Below are 12,084 nucleotides of genomic sequence, written 5' to 3' on the forward strand. Positions count from 1 at the left end.
GGGTTTATTGTTTAGAGTTTAAGGTTTAGGGTTTAGGGTTTAGGGTTTCAAGTTTAGGGTTTAGGTTTTAGGGTTTAGTGTTTAGCGTTTACGTGTTTAGGTTTTTGGGTTTTGGGTTTTCGGTTTAGGGTTTGCGGTTTTGGTTTTAGGGTTTAGGTTTTAGGGTTTAGGGTTTAGGGTTTAGTGTTTAGGGTTTAGGGTTTTTTATTTAAGGTTTCGGGTTTAGGGTTTTGGGTTTTGGGTTTTGGTTTTCCGGTTTAGGTTTTAGGATTTTGTGTATAGTATTTAGGGTTTAGGGTTTAGGTTTTAGCGTTTAGTGTTTAAGGTTGACGTTTTTAGGTTTTAGGGTTTATGGGTTAGGGTTTAGGGTTTAGGGTTTTAGGGTTTTTGGTTTAGGGTTTAGGGTATTGGGTTTGTTTTTTAGTATTTACGGTTTAGGGCTTAGGGTTTAGGGTTTAGTGTTTAAGTGTTTAGGTTTTTGGGTTTAGGGATTAGGGATTACGGTTTAGGGTTTAGGGCTTAGGATTTAGGGTTTAGGGTTTAGGGTTTAGGGCATACGGTTTAGGGGTTAGGGTTTAGGGTTTAGGGTTTAGGGCATACGGTTTAGGGGTTAGGGTTTAGGGTTTAGGTTTTAGGGTTATAGGTTTTAGGGTTTCGAGTTTCAGTTTTTTGGTTTAGGATTTTGGGTTTAAGGGCTAGGGTTTAGGGTTTTGGGCTAAGGTTTTAGGGTTCAGGGTTTTGTGCTATAGTTTAGGGGTTAAGGCCTAAGGTTTAGGGTTTAGAGTTTAGCGTTCAGTATTTATGGTTTTTGTTTTTGGATTTTAGGTTTTAGGATTTGGGGTGTAGGGTTTAGGGTTTAGTGTTTAGGGTTCAGGGTTTAGGGATTAGGGTTTAGGGTTTTGGATTTAGGGTTTAGGGTTCTGGCTTTTGGATTCTAGGGTTTAGGGTTTAGTGTTTACTATTTAGGATTTAGGATTTAGTGTCTAGGGTTTGGGTTTAGGGTTTAAGGTTTAGTGCTAGGATTTAGGGTTTTGGGCTTAGGGTTTAGGGTTTAGGGTTTTTGTTTTTCGGGTTTTAGGGTTTAGGAATAACGGTTCAGGGTTTAGGGTTTAGTGTTTAGTGGTTTGCTTATTGGTTTAAGGGTTTAGGGTTTAGGATTAGTGTTTAGGATTTAGGGTTTAGGATTTAGGATTTGAGGTTTGGGGTTTAGGGCTTACCGTTTAGGATCTACGATTTAGGGTTTAAGAGTTAGGATTTAGGATTTTGGGCTTAGGTTTTAGGGTTTAGGTTTTACGGCCTTGAGTTTAGGTTTTAGTGTCTAGGGTTTTGGGTTTGGGGTTTTCATTTTTTGGGATTTAGGGTTTAGGATTTAGGGTTTAGAGTTTGGGGTTTAGTGATTAGGGTTTATGGTTTAGGGATTTAGGGTTTTGTGTGTAGGGTTTAGAGTTTAGGTTTTACGGTTAAGGGTTTAGCGTTTGGGGCTTAGATTTTAGGGTTTAGGTTTTAGGGTTTTGGGCTTAGGGTTTAGGGTTTAGGGTTTAGTGTTTAGTATTTAGGGTTTAGGGTTTAGTGTTTAGGGTTTGCGTGTATAGGTTTTAGGGTTTAGGGTTTAGGGTTTTGGGCTTTAGGGTTTAGGGTTTTGGGTTTTGGGTTTAGTGCTATGGTTTAGGGCTTAGGGCCTAAGGTTTAGGGTTTTCATTTTTGGGTTTTCGATTTTAGGGATTAGGGTTTAGGGTTTTGGATTTAGGGTTTAGGGTTCAGGGTTTACGATTTTAGGGTTTAGCGTTTTGGGTTTAGTGTTTTTGGTTTAGGGTCTAGGGTTTTGTGTCCAGGGTTTTAGGTTTGGGGTTTAAGTTTTAGGGTTTTTGGTTTAGGGTTTGAGGTTAATTGTTTAGGGTTTAGTGGTTAGCACATAGGGTTTAGGGCTTTAGGGTTTAGGGTTTAGAGCTAGGGTTTAGGATTTCGGGCTTAAGGTTTACGGTTTAGGGCTTTCGTTTTTGGATTTTAGGGTTTAGGATTAAGGGTTTAGGGATTAGGGTTTAGTGTTTAGGGTTTAGTGTTTTGCGCATAGGGTTAAGGGTTTTGGATTTAAGGTTAGGGTTTAGGGTTTAGGTTTAATGTTTAGGGTTTAGGGCTTAGGGTTTAGGTTTAATGTTTAGGGTTTAGGGCTTAAGGTTTAGGGTTTCAGGTTTAGGGTTTAGGTTTTAGGGTTTAGTGTTTAGGGTTTCTGTGTTTAGGTTTTCGGGTTTAGGGTTTAGGGCTTAGGATTTAGGGTTTAGGGTTTAGGGTTCAAGGTTTAGGGTTTTGGATTTAGGGTTTTGGGTTTTAGGTTTTGGGTTTTGGGTTTAGGGTTTAGGGTTTAGGGTTTGGCGTTTAGGGTTTTCGTGTTTAGGTTTTAGGGTTTAGGGTTTAGGGTTTAGGGTTTTAGGATTTTGGGTTTAGGGTTTAGGGTATTGGGTTTATTGTTTAGTATTTTTATTTAGGGCTTAGGATTTAGGGTTTACGTGTTTAGGTTTTTTGATTTAGGGATTTAGGATTACAGTTTAGGGCTTAGGGTTTAGGGTTTAGGGTTTAGGGCATATGGTTTAGGGGTTAGGGTTTAGGTTTTAGGATTTAGGATTATTGGGTTTAGGGTTTCGGGTTTCGGGTTTTGGGTTTAGGGTTTCGGATTTGGATTTGGGTTTATGGTATAGGGTTTACGGTTTAAGGTTTTTAGGGTCTAAGGTTTTGGGTTTAGGGTTTAGGTTTTAAGGTTTAGGGTTTGGGGTTACCGTTTAGGGTTTAGAATTTGGTGTTTAGGATTTAGTGTTTAGGGTTTAGGGTTTAGGGTTTAGCGTTTTGGGTTTAGGGTTTTGGGTTTAGGGTTTAGGGTTTAGGATTTAGGGTTTAGGGTTTAGGGTATAGTGTGCAGTATTTTGAGTTTAAGATTTAGTGTTAGGGTTTAGAATTTACTGTTTTGGATTTAGGGTTTAGGGTTTAGGTTTTAGGGTACAGGTTTTAGGGTTTAGGGCTTAGGTTTTTGGGTTTAGGGTTTAGGGTTTAGGGTTTAGTGTTTTGGATTTAGGATTTAGGGTTTAGAGTTTAGGGTTTTGGGTTTACGGTTTAGGGTTTAGGGTTTAAGGTTTTTTGTTTAGTGTTTAGGGTTTATGGTTTAGAGTTTAGGGTTTTAGGTTTAGGGTTTAAGGTTTAGGGTTTAGGTTTTAGGGTTTGGGGTTTATGGTTTAGGGTTTAGGGGTTAGGGATAGGGTTTAGGGTTTTAGAGTTTAGGGTTTAATGTTAGGTTTAGGGTTTTGGGCTTAGGGTTTAGGGTTTGGTGGTTTAGGGTTTAGGGGTTATGATTTGGGTTTTGGATTTAGGGTTTAGGGGTTTAGGGTTTAGGGTTTTGGGTTTTTGGGTTTAGGGTTTAGGGTTTAGTGTTTTAGGGTTTAGGGTTTAGTGTTTTAGGGTTTGGGGTTTTAGGTTTTAGGGTTTAGGGTTTGGGCTTTAGGGTTTAGGGTTTTTTGGGTTTAGGGTTTTGGGTTTATTGTTTTTTTATTATGGTTTAGGGTCTTAGGGTTTAGGGTTTAGGTGGTTTAAAGGCCTATGGTTTAGGGTTTTTTTGGCTTAGGTTTTTAGGTTTTAGGGTTTAGGGTTACTGCTATAGTTTAGGGGTTACGGCCTAAGGTTTAGGGTTTAGTGTTAGCGTTAGTGTTTAGGGTTTTCGTTTTATTGTTTAAGGGTTAGGGGTTAGGGTTTAGGGTTTTAGGGTTTAGTGTTTTGGGTTTAGGGTTAGGGTTTAGTGTTTTAGGTTTAGGGTTTTAGGGTTTAGGGTTTAGTGTTTAGTATTTAGGGTTTATGGTTTAGGGTTTAGGTTTTAGGGTTTAGTGTTTTGGGTTTATGTGTTTAGGTTTTTGGGTTTAGGGTTTAGTGTTTAACGTTTAGTGTTTAGGGTTAGGGTTTAGGGTTAGGGTTTAGGGTTTTTGGTTTGGGGTTTAGGATTTAAGGTTTAGGGTTTAGGGTTTAGGGTTTTGGGTTTATGGTTTAGGGTTTAGAGTTTAAGGGTTAGGGTATAGGGTTTTGAGCTTAGGTTTTAGGGTTTTGAGGGTGCAAGGTTTAGTGCTATGGTTTAGGGGTGAGGGCCTATGGTTTAGGGTTTAGTGTTCAGGGTTTTCGTTTTTGGGTTTTAACGTTTAGGATTTAGGGTTTAGGGTTTAGGGTTTAGTGTTTAGGGTTTAGGGTTTAGGGATTCGTGTTTAGGATTTGGATTTAGGGTTGGGGTTTAGGGTTTAGGATTTTAGGGTTTAGGGTTTAGGGTTTAGTTTTTAGTACTTAAGGTTTAGGGTTTAGTGTCTAGGGTTTTAGGTTTAGGGTTTAAGTTTTAGTGTTTTTGGTTTAGGGTTTCAGGTTTGAGGTTTACGGTTTAGGGGTTAGGGCATAGGGTTTAGGGCTTTAGGGTTTGGGGTATAGTGCTAGGATTTAGGGTTTAGGGCTTAGCGTTTGGGGTTTAGGGTTTTCTTTTTATGGTGTTTGGGTTTAGGATTAAGGGTTTAGGGTTTAGGGTTCAGGGTTTAGTGTTATTCTTATAGGGTTAAGGGTTAAGGGTTTAGGGTTTGGGTTTAGGGTTTAGGGTTTAGGGTTTAGGGTTTAGGGTTTAGGGTTTCAAGTTTAGGGTTTAGGGTTTAGGGTTTAGGGTTTAGGGTTTCAAGTTTAGGGTTTAGGTTTTAGGGTTTAGTGTTTAGGGTTTACATGTTTAGGTTTTTGGGTTTAGGGTTTGCGGTTGCGGTTTTAGGGTTTAGGGTTTGGGTTTAGGGTTTGGGTTTAGGGTTTTTAATTTAGGGTTTCTGGTTTAGGGTTTTGGGTTTTGGGTTTCCGGTTTTGGTTTTTAGGATTTTGTGTATAGTATTTAGGGTTTAGGGTTTAGGTTTGAGGGTTTAGTGTGTAGGGTTTACGTTTTTAGGTTTTAGGGCTTAGGGTTTAGGGTTTAGGGTTTAGGGTTTGGGTTTAGGGTTTAGGGTTTTAGGGTTTTGGGTTTAGGGTTTAATGTTTAGGGTTTAGGGTTTAGGGTTTCAAGTTTAGGGTTTAGGTTTTAGGGTTTAGTGTTTAGGGTTTACATGTTTAGGTTTTTGGGTTTGGGGTTTGCGGTTGCGGTTTTAGGGTTTAGGGTTTTGTGTTTAGGGTTTTTAATTTAGGGTTTCTGGTTTAGGGTTTTGGGTTTTGGGTTTCCGGTTTTGGTTTTTAGGATTTTGTGTATAGTATTTAGGGTTTAGGGTTTAGGTTTGAGGGTTTAGTGTTTAGGGTTTACGTTTTTAGGTTTTAGGGCTTAGAGTTTTGGGTTTAGGGTTTAGGGTATTGGGTTTATTTCTTCGTATTTGCAGTTTAGGGCTTAGGGTTTAGGGTTTTGGGTTTATGTGTTTACGTTTTTGGGTTTAGGGATTAGGGATTACGGTTTAGGGTTTAGCGCTTAGGATTTAGGGTTTAGGGATTAGGGTTTAGGGCATGCGGTTTGGGGGTTAAGGTTTAGGGTTTAGTGTTTAGGGTCATAGATTTTGTGGTTTTGGGTTTCAGCTTTTGGGTTTAGGATTTTTGGTTTAAGTACTAGGGTTTAGGGTTTTGGGCTAAGGTTTTAGGGTTTTAGGGTTCAGGGTTTAGTGCTATAGTTTAGGGGTTAAGGCCTATGGTTTAGGGTTTAGAGTTTAGCGTTCAGTGTTTATGGTTTTCGTTTTTGGATTTTAGGGTTTAGGATTTAGGGTTTAGGGTTTAGGGTTTAGTGTTTAGGGTTTAGGGTTTAGGGATTAGGGTTTAGGGTTTTGGATTTAGGGTTTAGGGTTCAGGCTTTTGGATTTTAGGGTTTAGGGTTTAGTGTTTACTATTTAGGGTTTAGGATTTAGTATCTAGGGTTTTGGGTTTATGGTTTAAGGTTTAGGGTTTGGGGTTTAAGGTTTAGGGTTTATTGGTTAGGGTTTAGGGTTTTAGGGTTTAAGATTTAATGCTAGGGTATAGGGTTTCGGGCTTAGGGTTTAGGGTTTTCATTTTTAGGTTTTAGGGTTTAGGATTAAGGGTTCAGGATTTAGGGTTTAGGGTTTAGGATTTAGTGGTTTGCGTATTGGGTAAAGGGTTTAGGGTTTAGGGTTAGGGTTTGGGGTTTAGGGTTTACGATTTAGGATTTAAGGTTTTGGGTTTTGGGATTAGGGTTTACGGTTTTCGGTTTAGGGTTTAAGGGTTAGGGTTTAGGATTTTGGGCTTAGGTTTTAGGGTTTTAGGGTTTAGGGCCTTGAGTTTAGGGTTTAGTGCCTAGGGTTTAGGGTTTGGGGTTTATTTTTTGGGTTTTACGGTTTAGGATTTAGGGTTTAGGGTTTAGGGTTTAGTGTTTTGGGTTTATGGTTTAGGGGTTTAGGGTTTTGTGTATAGGGTTTAGAGTTTAGGTTTTAAGGTTTAGGGTTTAGCGTTTGGGGTTTAGGTTTTAGGGTTTAGGGTTAGGGTTTGGGGTTTAGGGTTTAGGGTTTAGAGTTTTGGGTTTAGGGTTTTGGATTTAGGGTTTAGGGTTTTGGGTTTAGGGTTTATGGTTTTGGGTTTTGGGTTTAGTGTTTAGTATTTTTGTTTAGGGTTTAGGTTTTAGGGTTTGGTGTTTAGGGTTTACGAGTTTAGGTTTTAGGGTTTAGGGTTTATGTGTTTAGGTTTTTGGGTTTAGGAATTGGGGATTACTGTTTGGGGTTTGGGGCTTTGGATTTAGGGTTTAGGGTCTAGGGTTTAGGGCGTACTGTTTAGGGGTTAGGGTTTAGGTTTTAGGGTTTAGGGTTATTGGTTTTAGGGTTTAGGGTTTCAGGTTTCAACTTTAGGGTTTAGGGTGTAGGGTTTAGGGGCTGGGGTGTAAGGTTTTGGGCTTAGGTTTTAGGGTTTTAGGGTACAGGGTTTAGTGCTATAGTTTAGGGGTTAAGGCCTAGGGTTTAGGGTTTAGAGTTTAGGTTTTACGGTTAAGGGTTTAACGTTTGGGGTTTAGATTTTTGGGTGGGTTTAGGTTTTAGGGTTTTTGGCTTAGGGTTTTGGGTTTAGGGTTTTTGGTTTACGGTTTGGGCTTCTGGGTTTAGGGTTTAGGGTTTAGGGTTTACTTTTTTGTATTTTGGGTTTAGGGTTTAGGTTTTAGGGTTTAGTGTTTAGGGTTTACAAGTTTAGGGTTTAGGGTTTAGGGTTTAGGGTTTAGGGTTTTAGCGTTTAGGGTTTAGGGTTTCGGGTTAAGGGTTTATTGTTTAGTATTTATGGTGTAGGTCTTAGGGTTTAGGGTTTAGGGTTTAGGATTTAAGGTTTAGGGTTTAGGGTTTAGGGCTTACGTTTTAGGGGTTAGGGTTTAGGTTTTTGGGTTTAGGGTTATAGGCTTTATGGTTTAGGGTTTAGGGTTTAGGTTTTAAGGTTTTTGGGGTCTAAGGTTTAGGGTTTAGGGTGTTGGATTTACGTGTTTATGCTTTATGGTTTAGATTTTAAGGTGTACAGTTTAGGGTTTAGGGTTCGGGTTAGGGTTAGGGTTTGGGGTTTTGGGTTTAGGGTTTAGAGTTTAGGTTTTAGGGTTTAGTGTTTAGGGTTTATGTGTTCAGGTTTTAGGGTTTAGGGATTAGGGTTTAGGGTTTAGGGTTGAAGGTTTGGGGATTAGGGTTTAGGGATTACGTGTTTAGGGTTTAGGGTTTAGGGTTAGGGTTTGGTGTTTTGGGTTTAGGGTTTAGGGTTTAGAGTTTATGGTTTAGGGTTTAGGGTTTAGGGTTTAGTGTTTAGGGTTTAGGGTTTGGGGTTTAGGGTTTAGGGTTTAATGGTTGGTGTTTAGGGTTCAGGGCTTAGGTTTTAGGGTTTTATGGTTCAAGTTTTAGTGTTATGGTTTAGGGTTTAGGGCCTAGGGTTGAGGGTTTACGGTCTAGGGTTTTCGTTTTTTGGTTTTAGCATTAAGGATTTAGGGTTTAGTATTTAGGGTTTAGGGTTTAGTGTCTAGGGTTTTGGGTTTAGGGTTTTAGGTTTTGGGTTTTGGGTTTAGGGTTTGGGGTTTAAGATTTATGGTTCATGGGTTAGGGCATAGGGTTTTGGGTTTAGTCCTAGCGTTTAGGGTTTAGTGTTTTGGGTTTAGGGTTTAGTGTTTTGGGTTTAGGGTTTAGGGTTTAGTGTTTTACATTTCGCGTTAAGGGTTTAGGGTTTAGGGTTAGGGTTTAGGGTTTGGGGTTTGGGGTTTAGGGTTTAGGGTTTAGGGATCAAGGGTTAGGGTTTAGGATTTAGAGCTTTGGTTTTAGGGTTTTAGGGTTTAGGGTTTAGTGGTATGGTTTAGGGTTTAGTGCTATGGTTTAGGGTTTAGGGTCTAAGGTTTAGGGTTTAGGGTTTAAGGTTTATAGTTTACGGTTCAGGGTTTAGGGTTTAAGGGTTAGGGTTTAGGATTTAGGTCTTAGGTTTTAGGGTTTAATGCTATGGTTTAGGGTTTAGGGCTTAGGGTTTAAGGTTTAGTGTCAAGGGTTTAGGGTTTGGGGTTTTCATTTTTTGGGTTTTAGGGCTAGGATTTAGAGTTTAGGGTTTAGTGTTTAGGGTTTATGGTTTAGGGGTTTAGGGTTTTGTGTTTTTTGTTTAGCAATTAGTGTTTACGATTTAGGGTTTAGGGTTTGGGGTTAGGGTTTAGGGTTTAGAATTTAGGGTTAAGGATTTACGGGTTTTGGGTTTAGGGTTTATGGTTTATGGTTTACGGTTCAGGGTTCGAGTTTAGAGTTAGGGTTTGGGGTTTAGAGTTAAAGGTTTACGGTTTAGGGTTTTGGTTTTAGGGTTTAGTGTTTAGGGTTTACGTGTTTAGGTTTTAGGGTTTAGGGATTAAGGTTTAGGGCTTAGGTTTAGGGTTTACGTGTTTAGGTTTTAGGGCTTCGGGTTTAGGGTTTGGGGTTTAGTGTTTAGGGTTAGGGTTTAGGGTTTTGCGTTTAGAGTTTAAGTTTTATGGTTTAGGGTATAGGGTTTAGGGTTTAGGGTTTAGGTTTTAGGGGTTAGGGTTTAGGGTTTAGGGCTTAGTTTTTTGGGTTATAGGGTTTAGGGTTTAGTGTTACGGTTTAGGGTTTAGGGCCTAGGGTTCAGGGTTTAGTGTTTACCGTTTAGGGTCTTGGGTTTTAGTTTTTTGGTTTTAGCATTTTGGATTTAGGGTTTTGGGTTTAGGGTTTAGGGTTTAGGGATTGGGGTTTAGGGTTTTGGATTTTGGGTTTAGGTTTATGGTTTTGGATTTTAGGGTTTAGGGTTTAGTGTTTAGTATTTAGGGTTTAGGGTTTAGTGTCTTGGGTTTTGTGTTTAGGGTTTACGGTTTAGGGTTTTGGGTTTAGGGTTTAGGGTTTGGGGTTTAGGGGTTAGGGCATAGAGCTTAGGGTTTTAAGGTTTAGGGTTTAGTGCTGGGGTTTGGGGTTTAGGGCTTAAGATTTAGGGTTTATTGTTTTCATTTTTGGGTGTTAGGATTTAGGATTAAGGGTTTGGGGTTTAGTGTTTTGGGTTTAGTGTTTTGCGTTTAGGGTTAAGGGTTTAGGGTTTAGGGTTGGTGTTTAGGGTTTAGGGTTTAGGGTGTAGGGTTTTGGGTTTACGGTTTGAGGGTTAGGGTCTAGGATTTAGGTCTTAGGTTTTAGGGTTTTAGGGTTTAGGGTTTAGGGCCTAAGGTTTAGGGTTTAGGGCTTAGGGTTTAGGGTATAGGGTTTAAGATTTATGGTTTAGGGTCTAGGGTTTATGGTTTGGGGTTTTCGTTTTTTGGGTTTTAGGGTTTAGGATTTAGGGTTTTGGGTTTTGGGTTTGGTTTTTAGGGTTTATCGTTTAGGGATTTAGAGTTTTGTGTTTTGGGTTTAGCGTTTCGGGTTTACGGTTTAGGGTTTGGAGTGTGGGGTTTAGGTTTTAGGGTTTTGGGTTTAAGGGAGAGGGTTTAGGGTTTTGGGCTTAGGTTTTAGGGCTTTAGGGTTCAGGCTTTAGTGGTATGGGTTAGGGGTTAGGGCCTAAGGTTTAGGGTTTAGTGTTTATGGTTTTGATTTTTGGGTTTTAGAGTTTAGGATTTGGGGTTTAGGGTTTAGGGTTTAGGGATTAGGGTTTAGGGTTTTGGATTTAGGGTTTAGGGTTCAGGGTTTAGGATTTTAGCATTTAGGGTTTACGGTCTAGTGTTTTTTATTTAAGGTTTATGGTTTTGGGTTTAGGGTTTAAGTTTTAGGGTTTTTTGTTTAGGATTTGGGGTTTAAGGTTTAGGGTTTAGGGGTTAGGGCATTGGGTTTATTGTTTAGTGCTAGGGTTTAGGGTCTAGGGCTTAGGGTTTTGGGTTTTCGTTTTTGGGTTTTAGGGTTTAGGATTAAGGGTTAAGGGTTAAGGGTTTAGTGTTTTGGGTTTAGGGTTTAGGTTTTAGTGTTTTGCGTAGGGGGTTAAGGGTTAAGGTTTTTTGGTTACGGTTTTGGGTTTAGGGTTTTGGGTTTTGGGTTTAGTGTTTACGGTTGAGGGTTTAGGGTTTAGGGTTTACGGTTTAGGGTTTAGTGTTTAGGGTTTAGGGTTTACGTGTTTAGGATTTAGGGTTTAGGCTTTAGGCTTTAGGCTTTAGGATTTAATATTTAGGGTTTAGGGTTTAGGTTTTAGGGCTTATGGTTTAGGGGGTAGGGTTTAAGGTTTTGGGTTTTTGTTTTGGGTTTTGGGTTTAGTGTTTAGGGTTTAGGGTTTAGTATTTAGGGTTTTTTTTTAAGGTAGGTTTTGTTAGGGTTTTAGCGCATAGGGTTTTGGGTTAAGGTTTTGGGTTTGGTTTAGCTTTTACGGTTTAGTGCTAAGGTTACGGTTTACTTTTTTACTTCCTTTAGATGCTTATGGTTTAAGCGGTTTATAGGTAGGGTTCTTTTTGGGTTTTACGAGTTTAGGGATTAGTGTTTAGGCTTTTGGCTTGGGTTTAGGGTTTCGGTTTAGGTTACGCTTTATGTTTAGGGTTTGGGGGGTTTTTTGTTTTTTTTTTTTAGGTTTAGTGTGTTGGTTTAAGTGTTTAGGGTTTAAGATTAGGGGTAGGGTTTGGTGTTGGTTAGGGTTTTTGTATTTAGGGGTTAGGGTCTAAGGTGTGGGGTTGTAGGTGTAGGGTTGCGGGTGTAGGGGGGTTGTCTTGTGTAGGGTTAGTATTTGGGGGGTTGTGTGAGGGCTTAGGGTTAGGGTTTAGTTTAGGTTTAATGTTTTTGATGTAGGTTGTAGGGTGTGGGTTTGGCGTTAGAGTTCAGGGGTTGTTTAGGTGTTGGTTTTAGGATATGTAGGGCACGGGTTAGGGTTTAGGGTACGGGTTAGGGTTGTTGGATTTAGGTGCTTAGGGTTAGGTTGAGGGTTTAAGGATTAGGGTTTTTAGGGTTGTGGGTTCAGGTTTGGGTTTGGGTTGGTTTTAGATTAGGGTTTAGGTTTCAGGGTTTGGGTTTGCGATTTAGGGTTAGGGTTTGGGAAAGGATTTTTTTGGGATTTGCGTTTTATTGTTTAGGGTTTGGTGGTAGTATTGGGGGTTTAAATTTTAGAGTTTGGGTTTTGGGTTTAGTGTTTAAGGTTTAGGTTTTAGGGTTTAGGGTTTGGGGATTACGATTTAGAGTTTAGCGTTTTTGGGTTTATGGTTTAGTGGTAGGGTTTGGGACTTAGGGCTTAGGGTTTAGGGTTTAGTGTCTATGGTTTAGGGTTTTCTTTCTTGGGTTTTACGGTTTAAGATTTAGGGTTTAGGGTTTAGTGTTTAGGGTTTAGGGTTTGGGGTTTAAGTTTTAGTGTTGAGGGTTTAGGGTTTAGGGTTAGGGTTTAGGGTTTAGGGTTTAAGATTTAGAGTTTATGTTTAGGGTTAGGGTTTAGGGTTATAGTGTTTAGGGTTAGGGTTATGGGGTTAGGGTTTATGGTTTAGGGCCTAGGTTTTAGGGGGGGAGGGGGGGAAAGGGTGGAGGAGGGGGGGGGGGGAGGGGGGAGGAGGGAGCCAGGGGGAAGGGGATGAGGGTAGGGTGGAGGGTCGGGAGGGAGCCGAAGCGGGAGGGGAATGGCGGGGGGAGGGGGGAGGGGGGAGGAGTGAGGGGGAGGGACAGATGGGGGAGTGGGTGAGGGGTTGAGGAGGGAGCGGGGAAGGGGGATTGGGGTGGGTGGGGGGAGGGGTGA

At 40.3% G+C, this 12,084-nt stretch overlaps 1 pseudogene; it reads right to left on the minus strand.

Moving 5' to 3' along the window:
* Positions 1-9,843: 9,843 nt before the first annotated feature.
* LOC131147133 (uncharacterized) lies at positions 9,844-11,076 on the minus strand (annotated as a pseudogene).
* Positions 11,077-12,084: the final 1,008 nt, after the last annotated feature.

Source organism: Malania oleifera, unplaced genomic scaffold (genome assembly GCF_029873635.1).
Source record: "Malania oleifera isolate guangnan ecotype guangnan unplaced genomic scaffold, ASM2987363v1 ctg177, whole genome shotgun sequence".
NCBI classification, from domain to species: Eukaryota; Viridiplantae; Streptophyta; class Magnoliopsida; order Santalales; family Ximeniaceae; genus Malania; species Malania oleifera.